General features: G+C 57.8%; 1 protein-coding gene across 3 annotated transcripts in view; it reads left to right on the top strand.

The window, feature by feature from the left end:
* The first annotated feature begins 3,586 nt into the window (after positions 1–3,586).
* Positions 3,587–6,000, top strand: part of HIVEP1 (HIVEP zinc finger 1) — a 117,699-nt gene continuing 115,285 nt past the window's right edge. Inside the window, exon 1 of one of the 3 annotated variants that reach the window (XM_051610498.1) lies at positions 3,587–3,868. The gene's annotated coding sequence lies outside the window, so the exon portion shown is untranslated. Of the gene's footprint in view, positions 3,869–4,468; positions 4,491–5,088; positions 5,198–6,000 lie in introns of those variants that run through there. The other 2 variants (XM_051610502.1, XM_051610499.1) reach the window with 2 other exon arrangements.

Raw genomic sequence — 6,000 nt, 5'->3', positions numbered from 1 at the left:
AGGAGGGGTAAGGACAAACAGTCACCAGAACATTTTGTTAGTGTCTTAAACACATTCATGTCTGAGACAGTCTGATATCATTAAGATGAACATGGTGAAAATAATTAGATATGTCATCAGTGATCATGAAGTTCATTGAAATGACTGGTTAACAGTACCTGGAAAAAAGGTGAAGGTCTGTCAGTGAATTGTGGCCTATAAAGCTTGATTAACCCCAAGCTGGACAGATTTGCACCTTTCTTTGGCTGCAGGGTCCACACCAGTGACCAGCACACACAGCTGCAGTGTACATACGTATCTACATATGTAGATACCTATCAAGTAAAAAGGAAGATTGGGCCAAAATTCTTCGATGGAACATTTTTCCATTGCACAATGCCAGTTTGACCAAATCATGATTCAACTTATGGGACAACATAAAAGCAAGTCCCTTTTCGGACACCCTGCAAGGGGAGATACAGGGTGTTGCCAAGCCAAATGTCCCAACCAGGACCAGCTCCTTCCTTGGAGCAGCGCATGGCCAGGTCCCTGTTATAATCTTTGCCTGCCTCCAGGAAAGCAGAGGTCTGGCTGTTACTGACAAGGCTGAGTTGTGAGTATCTGAGGTGACAGCTACTGCTGGAGAAAAGGGGGGAAATGACCTCTCCTTGCAGCAGCAGTTGCTGCCCTATCTCCCTGGCCCTGCTGCAGGAGCAGCAAGCCCTGGAAACTCTCTGAAGACTGGCTTGTACCAGGTAAACCAAGATCTTCTGACTGTCACCTGAATGTGCTGAATGAGGAGCCTCAGAGCACAAGCTAATAGACAGCAGTTCTTTTAGTGAAACCTTTCTGTTAATTCAATACAGGCTACTGAGGGAATTTCCCTTCTCAGAGAAAATCTCATCTTCCATAGAGAAATAGCACTTGGTCTTGTTTGCTTTTTTTTTTTTTTCAGAAGTTCCCTTAAAAATTCCCCGAAGCCTTAATAATAAAGATTCTCAATTGCGTGTCAGGATGTAATGTGCAATATAAAATGCTCACATTTGATGCTCAGCATAGTTAAATTTACCACAGTGCTTCACATTCAATATATACCAAGAATTCTAGCAAAATCACATACTGTTCAGCTAGAGGTTTATCATGGGGTGCTTAACAATGAATTATTTAGAAGTACCTAATGTAGCACAGTTTCTTGAGAGCCTAATGTGTGTATATTTATACATTAAATGCCTGTGAGCCATTACAGAATACCAGTTTGAGTGCAGGGGGTTTGAGCGTAAATCTAGAGGATGTTTAAAAATAGGTGTCCTCCTAAAAATGCAGTGAAGTTTTAGAAAGAAAAAAGCCTTGATAATCTTCCCCATTCAGATATACACACAGTCATTTAAAGGGAGTCTGTATCCCATAGGGCTCCATTTAGGTGAGATTTTAAAAGTGTCTGAATTCTGCCATGAAGGATTATTTTTTTTAATGTGCATATTGATATGGCATTTTAGATCTCACTGACAACTTTTAAAGAATTTCCCTCATTTGCCCATTTGAGAAGATTACTATGTTCTTCCTACTAGCAATCATCCATAGTACTTTTCCCAAAGTACTTTACTGAGTGAGTATGTGCTTCCTTTCTGCTGATGGAAAACCAGACAGAAAAAAAAATGAAGCGGTCTGCTCAGGATAAATAGCCTGGTATTGCTGTCTCTTCCAAACTTTCCCCAGGCTGCCCTCAGGACTGTGTTTTCTACTTGCTGGAGCAGGTAGGGGAGCCTGCTGGAGCAACGCTGAGCTGGGCTGAAGACAGCTCTTTGGCCCCTTGCCTCTGGTCATTTGAGGTGAGCACCAGCTCACAGCAGCCTCTTTAGCTGCTTTTTTAGATGGCCATGGGAATAACCTCACAGGGTCAGACTTTCAGTTCCGTGTTTTGCCCTCTGACTTTGAGATGACTGGTTTTATGTTGAAGGGTGGATCAGCTGGCACCATCTGACATGCCCCATGCCTCTCTGGGGACCTGTCTCCTCTCTGGCACCTCGTTGAGTCATTCTTGTAAAGACACTTGTGCTTGTTTGCAGAGGAAGGGCACCTATTACATTCCTGTGCATATCCATGCGGTGAGAGGGCTGGATTTCCATGCTGCCGTGTGGGATGCAGTTAAAAAGAATTTAGTAGCAGAACTGTTTCCTCCTGGCTCCAGGGAGTTTACTGGTGTCCTTCATTCCAACTTGCATGTTGAAGCACCTACTTGGAACTTACTCATGTCCTTGCAAAGATACGGGTGACCTAGGACTTCCTTCGGCAGCATCTGTCGTGAGTTCTTTTTTTTTTTTCTGAGGCATCTTGTAGGGAAGGGCCAACATCTGATGCTTCCTCCCTGGTCACAATAACCCAAAGTCTTCAGACGACGCGTAGCAGAAGATGGAGTCAGATGCCCTTTACTTGCAAAGGCTAGCAGGACAAATTTTGAGGGACAACTGAACAGGACAAGTAGAGGTGCAGACCTAGTTTCAGAAATCACTTGATCTCAAGTTTGTGAATCATCAATGGTACACCAGTTTAAGCTTGTGGCACCAGTAGGATCATATTCATATTGATGTGTTCAAGCTGATGGCAATTCTGTTCCTTAACAAGTCAGAACCCTGAGTCTAAAAACCAGAGGGGGAAAACAAACACAGCCTCTAACAAAAAAAATCATCACTTTCTTGTCTAATCGGAGAGTAGTACAATACAGTTTCTCCTTGAAGATACACATTAAGGGTCTGACTTTTCCAGCAGTCTCTAATACTGTGATGGATTCCATCTCCCACCCTAACCACCAGGCAGTGTGATAGCAGCCCATACACTTCCTAGTGCCTTCTCTGCAGCAAATACTTCTGCTGTTTCTGGGCACCCGTAACAGAGAACCTGCCGGCGTTGTAAGCCATAAAAATGTGTTTTTTGAGGTAGAATCTAAGTGCACTCAAGAGGAAAAATACCCCAGGACAGCGCCTGTGGGTGTTTTGCCTGTGGCCAAAAGCTCAGACAGAAGTGGTCTCACGTCTGTACGCAGCTCTGCAATGAGCTGCTCTGCATCTTCCTGCCTTGGTTTCTTCCCTGTGAGACGAGGGTGAAAGTACACACCTGCCTCCTGAACGCCCGGCATGTTTCAGTGCAGTTTGAAAGAGGGCCCTATGCAAAACTCGAAGGCTCTGGAAATGGCGGTGGTGTTCCCTTAAGGCAGGTCCCGCTCTTCCAAGAGAAGGATGCAGCACGGCCGAAGAGCTCACAGCTGAGCACCAGGGCTGCCAGGGGAGCAGGAAGCACAGCGAGGTGATGCAAGAAATATTTAATTGGGTTTATTTGCTAAGGACATCACGTGCCGGCTCCTAAACGTAAAACCCGATGGAAAAGCCGAGCAGTCATGAAAAATTGCCAACATCTCTTTGTCAGGGAGTCTGAATTAAAAAAAAAACAACAAAACACCCAAACAACGACCCCAAAACACAACAATAACAACACAACAAAGAACCAACAGCAAAGTCCTCCCTCCTGAGAGCCAAAAGTCCAGCCCCCTCGCCTTCTGGGGGTGGCCGTGCCCTCATGCCCCCGGAGGCGGGGGGGGAAGGGTGGGGGACAGCCCTTCGCCGGGCAGGGTGACCCCGGACGGAGCAGACACACACGTGCACACGCTGTGCACACGCACACCCGCACAGCTGATGCAGGAAACCAGCCGCCGCGGCACAGCCCCCACCGGCAAAACCCGCAGCCCGGGCCAAAAAAGGGGCGCCGCGGCGGAGAGCACGACGCGCCTCCTCCTCGTATTTCCTCCCCCGCCCACTTCCAGCGGCGGAGGGGGCTCGCTGCCGCCGGCTGCCGCCCGGGATGAAAAGTTAGCCGCGGCAGGATGCGCGGCGGGGCGGTGAGTTTCCCCGGCGGCGCCGGGGCGCGGCGGGACGGGCTGAGCGGCGGGGGCGCGGGGAAGCCCGGGCGGCGGGGAGGAACCTCCGGGATCTCCGCGTCAAGCTCGGCTTTCCACGTCTGTCTCTCTCTCTCTGTGTGTGTGTGTGTGTGTGTCCGGCCGTGCCGGTGCCCCGGGGCCCGGGCCGCGGCAGGGGGGAGCGCGACGCGCACCGGGCGCAGCGCCCCGAGCGGCGGCGGGAACTTTCGCCCTCGGGGGGAAGACGTTGTTTGGGGCCGGACCCGGGCGCCGCCACCGCCAGCCGCGTAGGGACCCCGGGAGGCGACCCCCCGCCCCGTCCCGTCCCCGGGGGGACGCGGCACCGAGGGGCCCTCCCCGCCTCGCCCCCTCGGGGTGAGGGGCGGAGGGGCCGCGGGGTCCCGGCGGCGAGGCGGTGCCTGTCGTACCTCGCCGTCCCTCCCCCACCGGGCCGCGAGGAAACCCCCTCGGTGACCCCTCCCCCGACCCCTCCCCCACCCCCCGCCCCCACCCCCCCCCGTCGGGCCGGGGAAGGGGGCGGGGCCGGGAGACCCGGTGACGTCACTGCTCCGGCCCCGCTTCCTGCAATAGAAAGTGAGAGAAGGTAAAACACCCCCCGCCCCCCCCCTTCCCTCCACCCCCCCCCCCCACGGGTGCCCCTCCCCCTGCCCGTGACCGGGGCGCCGGGGGGAGGGGAGCGGAGCGCAGCGCGTCTCTCCCCGAGGGGAGCCCGGCGGATGCCGAGCCTGCCGGCCCTCCCCCGCCGGGCCCGCCCCGCCCCTCCCGCCTGTCAGGGGAGGCTCCCTGCCGTGTGTGTGTGTCCGTCCCCCCCCGCCTTGTCCCCCCGCATTGTGTGTGTCCCCCCTTCATCGCCCCGCAACCGGAGGTGGGGGGGGTTGGGGTGGGTCTGCTCCCGTCTGGGACATGGTCCCCCGGAGGAGGGGTCTGCGGCGGGGGCGGGCGCGGCCGGGGGGCCGGCCGGCGCGGCGGCGGCAGCAGCGGGGGGCTGCGGGGTGGGGGGGTGGGGGGGAGGCCGTGCGGTGCCGGGAGGCGGCGCCTTGGCCGGCCCGGGGGGGACGGTGCATGGAGGAGGGGTGGGTGCCCGTGCCGGGCTCTGCGTGTGTGTGTGTGTGCGCGGCAGCGGCGCTGGGTCATGTTTGTGTTTGAGGTTGTCAAGTGAAGGAGGCTCCCGGCCTCCCCCCCCCCCCCCAGCCCGCCCCCCTCCTCTTCCTCCTCCCGCCGCCGCCGCGCAGGGGTCGCCGCGTTCCCCGCCGCCGCCATCAGCCGCCGCCGCGCCGGCCCCTCCACCAGGTTTGCAGCGGGCCCCGCCGGTGCTGGGGCGGGGGGGACGACGGGGGGACACGGGACGGGAGAGGGGCTCGGGAGGCGCCGTGGGGGGGCGAGGGGGGGCACGGGGCGGGACGGGCGCTCCCCGCCGCCCCCCCCCTCTGCGCGGAGCTGCGGCAGCCACAACACAATGTGTCCTCCGCCGGCGGCGGCGGTGCGGGGCGGGGGGGGGGGGGAAGACGGGGAAGGTCCGCAGGCCCCGCTCCACCCCCCCCCCCCCCCGCGCTCCGTTTCCACCGCCGCCCCTCCGGGACGCGCGGGGGCTCCGCGCCCCGGCTGTGCCCGCCGCCCGCGGCCTCCCCGGGGGTGGTGGCGGCTGCACCCCCAGCCCCGCGGGTTTGTCTGTGTGCTTCCCCAGCCGCTTTGCAGCTGGGGGCGTTCGGGGGGCTGGGAGGGTGGGTAGGTGGGTGGGTGGGTGCCGCGTAGCCCCGGCTCCTTCTGGCCCCGCTGGGTGCCGGGCTGCGGCCGCCCCCCCCCAACCCCGCACCCCTCATTCTCTTCCCCCCCCCCCCCCCCCCCTTCCCCCCCGGCGTGTGTGCAGCGCTTTGTTCGGTGCGGCGTTGCAGAGGGGTTTTCCCAGGCTCCTCCCTCTTTATTCATTCATGGTTTTTTTTTTTTTTTTTCTTTTCCTCCTCTCTCCCTTCCCCTTCCCTTTGCAACCCTGCGAGCACATACCGACGGCTCTCGGGGCCCCGGGGCTGCCTCCCGCCCTCCCCGCACCGCTCCCTCGTCTGCCGGTTGTTTTTTGCTTTTGGTTTTCGTTTGGG

The sequence above is a fragment of the Apus apus genome, chromosome 2, assembly GCF_020740795.1.
Source record: "Apus apus isolate bApuApu2 chromosome 2, bApuApu2.pri.cur, whole genome shotgun sequence".
Classification (NCBI taxonomy): Eukaryota; Metazoa; Chordata; class Aves; order Apodiformes; family Apodidae; genus Apus; species Apus apus.
This window is presented reverse-complemented; position numbering and strand designations above follow the sequence as displayed.